Source organism: Poecilia latipinna, unplaced genomic scaffold (genome assembly GCF_001443285.1).
Source record: "Poecilia latipinna isolate Pla-1442-1.1 unplaced genomic scaffold, P_latipinna-1.0 Scaffold931, whole genome shotgun sequence".
NCBI classification, from domain to species: domain Eukaryota; kingdom Metazoa; phylum Chordata; class Actinopteri; order Cyprinodontiformes; family Poeciliidae; genus Poecilia; species Poecilia latipinna.
Genome location: NW_015113547.1, coordinates 220327 through 235799, shown reverse-complemented (window position 1 = coordinate 235799; position 15473 = coordinate 220327). Strand labels below are relative to the sequence as shown.

General features: G+C 37.0%; 1 long non-coding RNA gene across 1 annotated transcript; it reads right to left on the bottom strand.

The window, feature by feature from the left end:
* Nucleotides 1-1293: 1293 nt before the first annotated feature.
* On the bottom strand, nucleotides 1294-13832 carry LOC106957734 (uncharacterized). Its single transcript, XR_001427014.1, has 3 exons — nucleotides 13766-13832; nucleotides 12151-12403; nucleotides 1294-2085 (listed from the first exon to the last, which is right to left on the bottom strand). It is a non-coding gene; the product is annotated as an uncharacterized LOC106957734 (long non-coding RNA).
* Nucleotides 13833-15473: the final 1641 nt, after the last annotated feature.

Sequence of the window (15473 nt, the reverse complement as noted above, 5' to 3'; positions counted from 1 at the left end):
AATTGTTCCCCCACAGCGGCCCACTTTTTGTTTTCAATTTCCCCCCCCCCCCCTTCATCCAGTTGTTTTGAGCTTCTTATCTGCAGCCCAGTCATTTCCATCAGAGGCTTCATTCATCAGTTTTTCTTTTTTTGGGAGTCCAGCTTTAGATGTTAGACAAACAGAGGCCTGGTTGGTACAGGGAGGTTTCCTGTGTACAATGCACGGTCGATGGAGACTCCACAGCTACGGTAACGTCAGGGAGACAAACAGGGTTTATCTACAGCATCAGTACATCTGGCTGCAGTGCAAACAATACCAGAGTCTGCAAACACACAATCTACTTTCCATTTGATCCAATGTTGCTGGCAGTGGATGTAACACTTTCAATGCAGTTTAGGATTGATTTTATCATTTAGCCACAGATCAGATTTTTGATTGGAATTAAGCGTGGACTTTGACTAGACCATTTAAGGCATGAAAATTATGACTTTTAGGGTTGTTTCTCTGCTGGAAGGTGAACCTCCAGTTTCAAATCTTTTGCAGCTGCTAACAGGTTTTATTCCAGATTTGCCCTACATTCAGGTTTGATCAGTTCCGCTTTTTGGCCGAATTATGCTGACACACCTCAGAGTATTGTTTTATAATCCAACCCTGCTTTAAACTACTCCACTCATGACCTGTCTGCTGTATTTCTTTATCTTTATGATGATGTTAGCTTAATGTTTTTTAACAAACCTCTGTGATGTCTGCACTGTACCAGGTTGTTTAACTGGATTTCTTTTAGATTAAAACACACGGCACACTTTTTAGATATTTGTCAGAAAATTTTAAGAGCATCCTTTTTCTTCCACTTGACATATAACACACAATTTTGTCTATTACTTAAAGTTCTAGTCAACAACATTAGAAGTCTTTGAGAAAACCAAATATGAACATTTTAAGCTGTATTGCCCAGCTGATTTATTGACCCTGATTTCCTTAATTTTGGAAGATCTGACGATACTTATCCACCAATATGTGCAAATGTCTCAGCCATAAAAGAAGGCTGAAGAAGTTTATGATGTGAAAAAAATAAAAGATTAGAGGAACTGATTGTTTTTGGTTTGGCTTAGATGATATAGTAGCTTGGGCAGCAATCTAAACATTACATTCAGATTTGATAGTAAAACTAAATAGTTTTATGGGTTTTGTCCAATGTTTTTCAATAAAATAAGATTGGAACACTGAAGGTGTATTGTAATCTTATAATATCTGTTGTGTAAGTTGTAAAAAAAAATTTAAAAATTTGTGTAGGTCAAAATCTGAAAGGTAAGGTCAGTCTTTTTAAAAAGTCTGATTGGACTGATGCCTAGTATTAATGACTTTGTAAAGTCCTGAAACTCTTTGAAACCCTTGAGTTAAAAACCACAAAGCTGAAAATACAGAAATCAAAACATCCACAATATGAAAATATTTACTTCTAAAATATTTAAGCACCTGCGATTCAAAGTTTTAAAGTCAGTGTTGTAACCTTATATTAGTCTCACTTCAATACTTAAAATGTAAAGGGAAGCGACAGCTTTTAAAGATGAGAAAATATTTTAAAATAGTTTAGGAAAACGTAAAAAGGTAAAGCCGATACCATTTCTGAAAACTACAATGAGACTGATCGTAGTTTTCTTCCCAATAAAAAGTGGGGAAGAAATACGAGGAGAAAAAATATTATTAAAACTGGAACAACAATGCATAACATTTAAAATATTGTGTCCCACCAAATATTGTCCCCAAGCATTTCTTGCGATTGCAATGTTTCACAAACACATTCTGATTCGATATATTGTGCATCCGATCAGAACTCACTGAACTCTTTGGTCATTATTTCTATCAAAAATTATGATTAAAAGTTTCCTGTAACTGTAAAGAACTGCCACAGTTTTAATGGATTTCAAATACACCACCAAGGTCTTACACATGCCAAGTGAGATAAACACATTGATTAATGTAAAACGATGATACGGTGAGGAAATCTTACCAGAATTTTAGAGCATCTTTGGTGCTGTTATTGGGGTGGTGTTGCACGTAGTGGAAGAGACAGAGGAAATTCTCCAGACTCTGAAGGCTGATCTGAGAATCGACACACAAACGAGAAACAAGAGCGACAACGAGATTGGTACTTGCACAAAGACGAAGAGGAACTGAGATGTGTATCAAACAAACATTTCCTTTTCTCAGGAAGCTTAACAATGAGTTAGATAGTTTTAAAGTGACAGCTCAGGTTTGATTTTTCAAAAACCACTGGGAACTAGTGTGCAGTTTTTATTTCTCCTCTATTTCTCAAGTACAACAAATCAATAATACTGAAATAACCCCATATTAGATTAAATCTGAGTGAAGAAGTCAGAACAAGAGAAACTGTGACTTTCTAAATGGTGAGATGAGCCATCTGACCTCGCTTAACAGCATTACTGGTTCCAGGGTAGCATGCTAAACCTTCCTGGCTTACATGCCAGCCGCTAAACCAGCGTGCCGCTGTCCGTCATCCCACACAGGAGGCTTCTTTACGCTTCTGCTAATCTGACACCACTGATGGGATTCATTCAGACAATGCTGATCCCTGCCTGTCTGGGTCAAGAAGCCTGAGAATCCACACCGCTTCACTATGACTTAAGATGGCAACAACACGACTAGAGATGAAACGATTAATCGGATAAATCGTGAAATGTCTAATTTAGGAATTGATTCATCGTAAACTGGAGTTGACAGACTCAAAAAAAAAAAAGGCCAAATGCTGAAATAACAACATAGTCAGAAAAATAATTAAGCCAAAATTGTACAATTTTGCATTTAAAATAAAGAAAAACTTTATAAATATGTTCAAACCAAGTGACATAGTTGTGGCTTCTATTAAGCCCCTTTTGCTTTCCAAAAATAGAAAAATAGTGAACAGATCTGCCCTTAACGATGTTGAATCAAACAGAAAGCTTTTCACATGTTGATGTTAAGAGTATTTTTTTGGTTGAAAATGCATCCTTTGATACAAATGACCAAGAGTTCACCATAAAATATTTACTTTCTTATTTTAAAAAGAATGGAATTGTTTATTTGCATTTTAAAAATATATTTCTATATCTATTTTATAAAAGGAGTGTCAATTTATCCAAGTAATCTATTATCCAATAACCAAAACAATCATTAGTTGCAGGAATAGACACAATAAAGAGTGAAAACGGTTTAAAAAGAACATTTTTGGTGCAAACCACTAAAACATCTACTTCAACAGGAACAGGCTGATAAAATAAACCATAACTAATATTTAGATTACCTAAAATGTGATGCTCAAACACAGGTAAGTAAATATAAACATGTAAGGATAAAGGTAATTTAAATAAATTCAACACGCACATTTTTAAGTATTAAAGCATGGAGGTTGTAAATACTCCTGACCATATTTTATCAGGCTGGTTATTATGTAAATTATATTTCAAGATGCAACACTCTTAAAAACAGCTTTTACTTGACAGATCTACTCTAGAGATCAACTGATTTAACACGTCTGCATTTTGTGTAGCAGGTTTGCAAATTTTCAGAATATCTTCATCAGAGTGTAAACCTCATTTGTAAAACAGCTGAAGAAATGAACCAAAAACATTTGAATAAATCTACATATGAAGTGTGTAAACTGCATTCGTCCATCCAAAATATATGAAACACTGTAAATAGGAGAGAAAATTGACTCAAATCTTGCAGTATAAAAACAAAAAGAGCAATTCTTTTATCAATCTCTATCCAATTATCCATAAAACTGGATTAAAAAGGAGACAGATGGTGCAAAAATAGTAAATAAATGAGCATGTATCTAACTAGTTTGAGTGGTCCTGGCTTTCAAATTCTGCGTATTTTTCAGAAAGCGGATTAAAAACTCACTTTCACTTTTCATTGGTGCACAAATAGCAGAAGTTGACCCTCCTTCAGTAAGAGGTGCTGCTGCTATATTTGTTTACAGGGTGCAAAATTGTCTCTCGAGCTTAGAAATTAATTTTTTAATACATTTAGATCTGCATTTTAAATGTATTTTATAGCCTCAGCTGCATAATTTCAAAAATATTCACATATATGGGATATTTTGTATTTGTATTTTTATTTCAGTTAAGAGTTAAGAAAAGTGCATTAATGTATCACGTCTTTTCAGAGAAAATGTAGATATGCAGGTTATAAAGTTATTATGGACGGAGATGTTGTGAGCAAGAAGGATATCCAGTAACAGTCAATCTTGCATCAAATCTGAAGAAGCCTCTGACAGAAGTCAGTTTCATAGCTGTTATAATATGCTAACAGCTCAATATGCCTGCAACAGAAACATCTCTTGCCAGCATATTGAGCTGTATCTAAAAAACAACATCTAAATAATCCAAATCTAATTTTACTCTGAACATACTAAAGAAAGTGCATTTCGTAGTTTTAAATCCTGCAGGATGAAGGTGCAGAATGGACCACACTCACCGGGGTCAGGGTCAACAGCTGGGACAAAAACCCAACCAAAGCACTGATGGGTTTGGTGAGCAGGTGGGTGGATGGGTGGGTTTGGGTCACAGCATTTCAGGGGGCTGAACAAAACCATACGCAGGAATCAAAAAAAAAGGAGGAAAAAGAAAGGAATGGATGAGAGAGTGGAGAGGAAGACAGGGGGAAAACATGAAAGCTGACATGATCACAGTGGTGAAAGAAACAAATGCAACAGATGAGAAGCAGATATAAAAGTAGGGGAGAAAAACTGGCAGTAAATCAAAGCTGCAAAGCTGCCACATCTGTCATTAGTTCATATAAACTGTGCCCTGAAGCAGCTCTGGACCTGAACTTGTGCTGTTAAATAAATCTAAAAATTTCTGTCTAAATGGATCCGTTTGTCCCTGCGTTATCTGTGTTTTTGCATTCATCAAATGGGAAAGGAAAACCAAATCGTTGGAGATAATTTCCAAGCAACAGGATTGTTTTTTTTCCTCCAGGGCTCTAATCCAATATTGTAATGCATTCTGCACCACTTTGATTTGATAATGGTGACATGGCCGATACCAGTGAACACAGCTTAGGAGGGAAATTGGTTCACAGAGCTCAGTGTTTAACCTTCCCTGTGAACTGATTAACGTCTTTCATCATTTGCCACCAAACATTACGGTTTTCTGGATGGGTGGAGACCGACTGCTACAGATTATTGCCACCATTTGTTTGTTGATGGAAAAGCTAGAGTGGGCCATGTTTGGCCCCCAGGCCCTGAGTTTGACACAAGTGAGCTAAACTTGTTCATGTGTGGAACAAGTGTTGAAATTTAAATAAGAAATAATAAAAATGATTTGATTTACATTTATAAGCTTGTCTACATACTTAGCAAGGGTTCTTCTTTGCGATACGTTTTAGAAAAATATACAGGAAAGAATCAGCTGTTTTGATTTCAACAACGCTTTGTGAATAAGAAAGTGAAAGTGTAAAAAGCTTATGCATCCACCTACACTTTTATTCGGTCTACACTCTGTGCTTTTACGATTTGGAAAGGGTTTAGTGATCCCAGCCCACCTAACCATGCTAATTCTTAAAAAATGAGGCTAAAGATGGCTTATCATTTGATCTCTGATAATAGAAAGACAAAATGGAAATATAATTTGTCACAGTAAAGGTTATTGACAAAAAAAAGAAGCAAATAAATGCACACAAAATAAAATATAAAAATGTGTACAAAAACAGAACAAAGAATAAAAATACTGTACAGTACGGGCACAATTTCAAATTATGTCCCGTCTTCAAATATATGCAAAACTTTCACACAGACAGTATGACATTTATTCGGCTCAATGGCGACTTATTGTAGGAAGTCTACAAAGAAACATTTTGAATGCTGTTCTTAAAACAGCTTATATTCTGACAGAATCAGGAGGTCAAACGGTAGTAAAAAACAAAACCTGGAGATAAGAGATAAGATAAGATATTCCTTTATTAATCCCGCAGTGGGGAAATTTACATTGTTACAGCAGTATAGTGGACAGAGGAGAACCAATATAAAAATCTATATATACAAAAAAAAAATACAAGTGAATATAGAAATACTGAAACAGGATTGTATGAAATATAAATAAATAAATAAAATAAATAAATTCCAGGTTTATTGCTTGTAGTGGAGAGTAGTGAACTGCTGAGAGCAGCGGGTGTTGTGCAGTCTGACGGCGGCCAGAAGGAAAGACCTGCGGTATCTTTTTAGATCAGCAATCGATAAACTAATTCATCTCCATTACTTGCACTTTTTGAAAACAGAAACTCAAAATGGAATGGAAAACAACAAAACTCAATCCCTCCATTTGCATGAAAGAGATGCATGTTTGCAATATGAAACCTCTCGGATCCAGTGGCTGCGCCCAGTGTGGCGATCATGGGAGAACTGGTCATGGGAGTCTCATAGCTGAGTCACCCTCATCGGTACAAACTCTGCAGCTCTCTGGATAATTGGTTAGACTACAACTTGGCAGAGGGAAGAGCCGTGCTGCTGCTTATGTAACATTTTATTTATTTATTTTTTTCACTCTCTTCCCGTAAGAAATTCCTATTGATGTCATGAGGAGCGCCTAACGTTCCACATTTCCGCTCAAACTGAGCAAAACGTCTCAAACCCACTCGGCTGAAAATAACACGCAGAGGAAGTGTAAACCAATGTTACTTAAAATTATCATCATGCTCTGGTCACTCCGTTCTGCTCTTAAAATGTTTTTTTTTTCTCTTTTTAAAGCAGCAACGGACTTAATAACGTGTCTGTAGGTGGAAAAAAAGCTGAGGCAGAGGAGCAATGGTTCAGAGGTCTGACTCAGCCTGGAACAAGGGAGATGAATTATTCATCCTTTCAGCCAGTCGAGTGGAACAAGTCAGCGATCGGCGCGAGCTGGACTCAAACTACGGGCCAGAACAATAAATGCAGATGTGAAAAAGTCCAGGCAGCTTAAGAACTTCAATTTAATCATCATAAATAACATGAGGAAAGTGTGGAAGCCATAAAAATAAATTTCAATGATCGGATGCTGAGAGCGGTGTGATAATCACAAGACGTCACAGTCGTCTATTTCCCTAAATGAGCAAACAGGTGAGTCATTGTGAATTCATGTGAATTTAAAAAGGGAAAATCACTGAATTAAAGATTTTATTCACTGAAAGCAGAGATAGAAAGTAGGTTTAGCAAATCATATGCAGGCCATAGAGCTCTAAAAAAACCCACAAATATACTTCATTCGTGTGGATTTCCTCTTCTGTGATGATTCACCAGACTTTTACCGCAGTTGTGTTCAGTTGCTTGTTCATAGGTTTTAACCCACTCCCACTTAAGTGGTAATTTATAAACAAATAAGTCGCCTTACTGAAGCAGCATCAAAACACACCTGGGACACTTCAGTAACGGTACCGCAAACGCCAAAATTGTGATCCTTTGCGTGTTTGTAGCTAAATATCTCAAACGCAGCTTCAGGTGAGGTGAATGACTATAAAACATACAAACATGTTCGTCTAGAATGAAAGAAAATCAGAACTTTAAGTTTCTAGGCCGGATCTCAACAACAACAGGAAGCCGGTATCAGCCAGCATCTCTAAAAAACCCCAAAACAGGTACCGGTTTTCATATTTCTATAATATTTCAGAAAAAAGTCCTCAAAAAGCAAGAACACTTTAAAAAAGCAATTATAATTTTTCCTCCACACTGTGTCCAACTGATGCTGCTTCCCACACGTTATCACTTTTTGCTTTGCAAAGCTTAAGCTGCAATGCTCCTTTCTGCTGAGCTAAATGCTACAAAAATGCAATTCCTATGGTGACATATTGCGACAGCATTCAAAAATGTTTTGTATGTAAATGTGTAAAAACAAGCGTTAAAGAGAGATTAAATCACTCACCCTTCACCTTGTTCAGCAGCACATTTTGTTTTGTTTTTTTTTTAGCATTTTTTCCTAATAAACATCATTATACTTTACAAAGTACAGCTTTGAAGAGATACTAGGCAAAATAAAAATACAAAGCACATTGAAAGCTGCACAATGTAAAAAATAAAGGTGGATCAGTCTTGCAATCTCTATGAGCTACTTTGTATTCAGCCCATTTTGCCATATGCTTCGCTTGAGAAGTTTAATCTTCTTTAGTAAAGCAATCAGGACTTCACCGTAGAAACACCAGAACGTGCTGGCACAGGCGAGTGTGAAAACGTAACGACATGAAATGTGGCAGGGACGTGTAACCAGGGTTTCTCTCATTCAGGAAGTCAAAACATTTCAGCAACTTTACCGACGTGAGATTGCTGTGAAGATGTGCGAGATGCGCCATGCATGAAAGATAATTTGCATCACAACTTTTTATGACTGCCAACCATAAAACAAAACAGGAGCGAAGGCAGAGGAGATGCAGAGCTGTACTTACAAGACCGATCAGCCATGAGAAGCAGAGTTAGCATTGATCCAGGAGTGTGACTGACTTCACTTGACTGAACAGGATGAATCAGACACACACACCCATACGAGGTGTTTAAGCCGGAGTTCACAGTTGGTACACAAAGACAAAAAACAAAAAAACAGGGCCTCAAACGCATCACGTTGATATTTTGAAACATCCTGTTACCTCATAATGAAACTCAACATCGACAGGCAACAGAAAACCTGCCTCTTATGGTTGGCTCCTGCCCAACAAGCCATTCTGCTAAATTGACTCAGCTCATCAGGAAACGGCGAGAATGGAAACATGACTGACCACATACTGCAGATTTACCTCCCCCTGAAGGAAGATTTTAAATAGAAGTAAATACTCTTAATTATTTGAATTTTTTATCCGTGCAATGCAAAAAGGGATTTATTTAACTTTAATTTATAAACAAAAGAATGTTTTCACTCCAAAATAGAGGAAGCAAAATCAATCTGTCAAATCATTTCATTATCTTAGAAATTCATCTGCTGACAGTATTGTCATGAGAGTAAAGGTGACCTGGAGGTCAATTTTAACAATCCAACAGCAGCAAACCTGGTCACTGAGCTGTAAAAACACAACAGAAGAAGTTAAACGGACATCAGATCCAACACTTTTGCAAAAATATTCAACTGATTTGAACATTTTTTTTTTTTACATTTTGGTACAAACTTTATTGCTTTTTATTGTGATTTGATGCGATTGACTGTACAGTAAAGCTGTGAAGTTTGCAGCTATAACTAGGCAGCAGCTTCAGCTCTGGTGTTTTCACACTTCTTTTATATAAGCTTCCTCGTCAACTGCTGCAAAAGAACGAGCTTATTTACCTCCATATTTCACTGCAAGGTGTGATCACAGATTAAGATGCAAAACAGAAGAGCAGAGTCCTCCTGATGTCTGTGTTTAGACATTTCCCACAATCACCGTCTTATTTAGCCTGCATGAGTGGACATCTACATCTACATTCACCGGGAGAGCAAAACTGCTCAATTTTCAAGCAGTTTTGCTCAAAAACTTATTTTTTTTTTGGTGTTGTTTTTGTGCCACCGATTTGAGTGTCCAGTGAAACCGATGTGAACATATGCATCTCTGTAGACAAAAAGCAAAGTGTATGTAAACAAAAACTACTGGCAGCAAACGACTGATAGATTGTTTAAATCCATCAGCATATTCCTTGGATTAGAAGGAACCAACAATAATCTACAACAAGTCAAAATGCTCCAGGAAGGGACAAAAATTACACAACAAACTGCAGGATTTGAGAAAACATGATGCGCTTCAATTTTGTAGCCTAAACATATGTAGTTCAGTGCATAAATATGCTTATTTTGCTAACAGCTAACATTTCTACATTTCTTGAGCTGCGATGTGATGGATCCCTTCGCATTTTGCTACCTGCATGCTGTCTGACAAAGAAAAGACACGGACCGCCAAACTTTACCGTGTGCTGTTGTGAAAAAACATAATTTGCTGGTAGCGCAATGGTAGCCATGTGAGCGCCACAAACTGTCACCATGTCTTTCCCACATCAGGCTCAGATGAGAGGGAAAGGTAGCACTCTAGAGAGGACAGCTGTGTTCAACAGACCCTCTCTGTGTGTCTCATACACTTAAATGATCACGCGTTCAAACTGACAGGTGTAGGAGCAACCGCAGTTGTACCAAGGGAGCCATCATAAAAAAAAGTGACAGATTAAGTTAAAAGATTATTAGAAACTTCAGAGCATCCTCGGTGCAAAGCGGGTAAATAAGGATAAAGCTCACCAGTTTCAAGGATAAGACCAAAAAGATCACCGAAACGAAGCAAAAAGTGAAATTTCAGGTCAGTGAACTGTAATGCATCTCATGCAATTCAACTGTAAAACAAGCTTTTCTACTAGAAGGAAACAAAGACACAATAATCTATTTGTATAGGTGTGCACACTCTCAAATGAATCCTGTTTCTGCACCTTTTGATCCAATTTTAACGGTTAGTCCTCCTGGGCATGGCGGCTCTGATTAGAAATAAAGTGTAGCTGTTCCTCATTTGCCTCCTTTGGCTGAAGTCACGATGTGAGAAGAGCCAGGAGTGCAACAAAACCCACAGCATCTTATTTATCTCTAAGAATCGTGAATAAGAGCAGAAAACATTGGAGAACGGTGAATCAAATCCTGGACGTTTCTCCAGAAGTGATGAAAAGGCAAATCGACAAACTGTCTGGTCTAACAGAAAAGCCTTTACCTCCAAAAAAAATACAAACAAAAAAAAAACAAATGATATTCTGAAACCAAGTGGGAAAAACATGTTGTGATCTCAGTATGCCCACTATGAAACATGGTGGTGGCAGCATCATGCTGTGACGTTATTTTTCTTCTGATAAAACCAGGATTTTAAGCCAAACTGGATCAAATTATCAGTAAATAACAGCCAGTTTGATGCAAAACTTTCAGGCGTGTTTATGACGGATTTTAATTTTTAGCATTACAGTGAATAGATTTGGAAAAGATCAGTCAGCATAAAGCGTTGAAAATGGCAAAAATATCTGGGATCACCTAAAGAGAACCGTGGACGACAGATGTCCTTTTCCAAGCATTTTGCAAGGCAGAATGTTACTAAAACACTGGATGTTTTTTGTTTTTCTGATAAATTGTACCAGCATTTGCATTACATAAACATTTAAACCAGTTATTTCTGGCATAATTTTTATATTAAATAAGATCTGGCATTTTAATTGGGGTCTGGACTGTTGAGAGCCACTATATTTTCTGAATAAGAGCATGTCTGATGTGTGTAAAGACACGCAGTCTGATCCTAATCTAGGTCTCGTGATCCGACTGCCGTTCTGCTCGAGGGGAAGGCGAATGGAGCAGCGATAGTCTGGGAGAGATTTCTGAACAAACACATCGCAGCCCTTTCAGACAGTAATGCATTCACACTGTAACACAACAAGCTGTGGTTTACACCTGCCTCCATCTCTGCTCTGATTCACCACACATCTTGTACGTGCTTCTACTTCAACACTTGTGAGATTATTTCTTTCTCCAAAAGCTGGAATCAGTGGAGGTTAATGGCTCTGAAGCAATTAGGACAGATCTGAGGAGTAGTAGTAGCTTGGGTGTAATGTCAGCAATATGAGGTGTAATTTAAAGATATTATGCTGGTGGCATACTGTATAAACATATTAATCAGTAACTTTATGATGAACTTCTTTCGGTTACAACAAGCAGTAAAAAGGCATAAAGTAAAGCAGTAGTTCTTACAATTAAAACTGAAAAAAAAAAGTTCTTGAATATTTGATCATCATCTCTTTTTAGAAGAAAAAACAGCATCTTATTAAGCCACCTTACACATTTACACACTGCTGAACACAATCCCTAAGGTTTAGTGACTCCAGGAAGCCAAAAAACAGGAAAGGTAATTGTTTTAGACAATAAGAATGTCTGAACAATGTTTCTTTGCATTCCTGATTAATTGCAACCTTGTTGAACAGCCCAGAAGGTTTGGAAACTGATACCAGTGCAGACAGAATGTGACTAATATAACCCATTAGTCACATTCTGCATTTTAAGAGTTCAACATGAAGCTAACTATATTTTATATGTATTAAAATGAAAAAAGATATACTTTTATTACATTGTTTTTCACCTCCAGAACCACTGGCTTGCAGTGTAGCACTGACAAGGATCACCACCAACAAAGCTGAGCATGCATCGTATACATACTGCTGCAGAACCTTACCTGCAGATCCGCTCCCTGCAGCCTACAGTCCATATACTTTTCCCACGCATATGACAGATCGGTCTGCTGTAGATGAGCCATGGCTTCCAGGTTCTCCAGGCGCTTCCCCGAGAAAGTCAGGGATTTATAGCAATCCTTTCTTAACCCCCGGGAGGCTGGAAGTGCCCCGGAAAGAGACCCAAAGGTTCTCCTGAGTCTTTCATTGCAGATTCATGATTCACTGCGCCGCTTCGCCGCTTTTAAAGTGGAGCTCCTGGATGGAAATGCATGATGTTGAAGGGTATTAAAGCCAAAAAAATAACAAAATATAAGTCGTCTAAGTCACTTGTTCTTAGAAAACGGCTTGCAGATGAACTAACACTTTATTACAGTGCGCTTTGCCCTGACTTGAACCCGAAAAACGTCAGTCTGACGATCCAGTCGCAGCGTAACATAACCAAAACAAAACGGGCTCAAGCTAGCTAACGAGGTACTTCACAGAACTAGCATCAAGCTAGTGGCAATTCCATACTAAGCAATTTCCGCTGGTGAGTTTCCTTCAAAATAAAAGCTTTTACGGCTCACTGAACTACAAATCAATTGAGAAAAAAATTATACAATTTTAGTTTTGCTTTATATTGATTCTTTGGGTAATTCGTAAAACGCATCATATGAATGTGAAACTGTGCCACGTAGTAAGCAATTTCACTTTTAATTTTTTATCTTTACGGTTTTGTTTTTTATTTAGTTGTTTTTAGAATCATTTGTTCTAGAGTTGTAAAATTGGGAATGTATCAGCATCAAAGTGATACACATAATAAAAAAGTGAATAAAGAAAGAAAACTAAACAGAATAATTAATACAGTATTGCATTTTTAGATAGCTCCACTGTTTTATGTGTAATTTTGCTATAAAACAAAATAAGTATTCAATGAAAATATTTTGAATAGAATACTAAAAAGGTTTATTTAGAGGGTTTTTATAAATACGTTTTATATGGATTTCATTCAAATTTCATACTGTAATAAATTAAGCAATTTTATAACAGTGTTGCAAAACTTAGAGGATCCAGTCTGATTAAAGTTTATGGATTTGTTTAATAAAGCCAACAGTAGGAAAATTTTACAATCTAAGGTCTTATTAGACGATATAATAATATTTTTCTCCAATCTAAAAGTGTTTATTTTCTCAGATAAGGGAGCTATTACTAGAAAACGTCTTGCTTGATATTTTATTTTGAAATTCCTTTCCTTCCGTGAGCTTAATATTGTGGCTACCTTAGCCGCAATGGACACACACACACACACACACACACAGTACTGGAAACTATAACGAAAATACGAACCGATTTTTATACATCAACCGCAGAAGCAATACATTTATTACTTATAAAACAATTTCCTAAATAAGTCCATACATTTCAGATTTGGAACTCTGTCGCAAACAGTCACAACATTAGCTATTTTATTGGTTATTGCACCGCTCCGATCTGTGTGTTTTGTCAACTGTCAGAACTGTGTCAAAGAGAAATAGACGCATCCTAAATTGGGTCTAAAAAATAATTATACGGTCTAGCTAAGGCGACACACCCCTTACATTTGCAGAACAAATATGAAGAATGCATCTTTGAACGTACCTTGGTTTGCAGTGACTAAAAAGCAGTTAGACTTCGTCCAGCACTGATCAGGCTCTGGGCGATTTCGCCCTCAACATTGACTGGAAGGCACCACCGACCTCTGTCTTCGATTGCTAACAACAGAGGCGTCGAGAATCAATATTTAAAGGAAGTCATTCACGAAAGCACATCTACACGTTCATTTAGTAGTCAATTTTTTATCAGCATATGAAATGTTAAACAAAGAAAGAAAAATACACAAAACGTAATTAAAACAAAACGTAAGATTCTTGTTATAAAAACCAAGTGGTGAGAAAAAGAGAAATTACTACAGTAATTTGATACGCATAAACTAAGGTGTTTCGAACAGAAAATCCAGAATAATTTGTTTAGATTACGTTGCTTAAACAATTGGAGCTAGTTTCCTTGCAGACAAGTCTGAGGGAGAGACTAATACAATTATAATCCTTTCTCGTGATATGGGTCCGTTCTTGCTTCCGATTGGACGTCACACAAACCGTTTCCCAATCAATGAAAGGCCCAGAGAGCTGTGGTGCGTTCAAAGAACTTCTGTACATTATCCAATCAATCGCGTTGAGATGGCGTTTTCGATGTTTAAAAGAGAGAAGCTGTTCGAAATTTTCTTAGGCAAATCTAAATAATATTTATTAAGGGAAAAGAAAATTTGGTACTCTCTGCGATGTTTAACATACTATCACACAAAAGATGAAAAAATTACTCATGATTCATGTCTTTTACCGTTTAAACTGAGCTGTTTGGCAATAACTTGGCAACCCTGGCCTATTGTTAAAATTTTAGCTGCCAAACATGTTGTGTCGCATTCCAGGTATTTAAAGTATACCGTAGCCAACACAAATGATAAAGTTACTGTTTTTAGTACAACCTCATTAGATGTGGAAAACCACAGCCTTCCCTTTTGTGGTCATTGAGAATAATTTCCTGTGTGCTTAAACAGCCTGCATACTGGTTACTTGTTTAATATGTGGGCACAGTCATGACAGAAAATTAAGATGCTCCATTAAAAAGCCTGTTATTCATAGAAATAAAGAAAAGAGCAGAGAGTTAATCCGTGAAGTGAGGGCAAAACATTCACAGACCATGACACTTCCAACCCCATGGTTCACAGTTAGTCTAATGCTGAGTTTTGTTTATCTGGAATAATGTCCAAGAACATTATTCCAGAAGTTCTGGTTGTTGTCTACCATCTTTCTGGTGAACTTTAGTCTTGGCCTTCATGTTTCTCTTAGATAGCAAAAGTTTTCTCCCTGTACATCCCCTAGTCAGTTAAACTTGTGGAGGATTTTTCTAATAGTGAATTGTTCACTAGTAATTTACTAATTATGTTAACCCTTGCCAGAGTTGATGCACACTTCCTCTTCTTTCTAGAGTTTAGCAAACTTAGCATGTTTTGTATTTGTGGTGGTAAGACAAAATTAGTTACTTCCTCGCATGCCTTTCAAACTAGTTTACATGTAGATTAATGGTTGTGATGCAAAGATCCTTTTTGCAGTTCCAGTGATATTTGGAAATGTTTTTGCCTCCTCCTCACTCCTCTTGGAGTCCAGCTAAATATCTGTCATTGTCCTGTCTGGTGGCTACGGGTGGCTAGTGGTAAAGAAAAATGGCTCCCTGTGCCACGTCATATTTCTACTCCTGGGAAACAGAAAGTAGACAGATTAAATGTTCCTAGAAACTCTAATAAAATCAG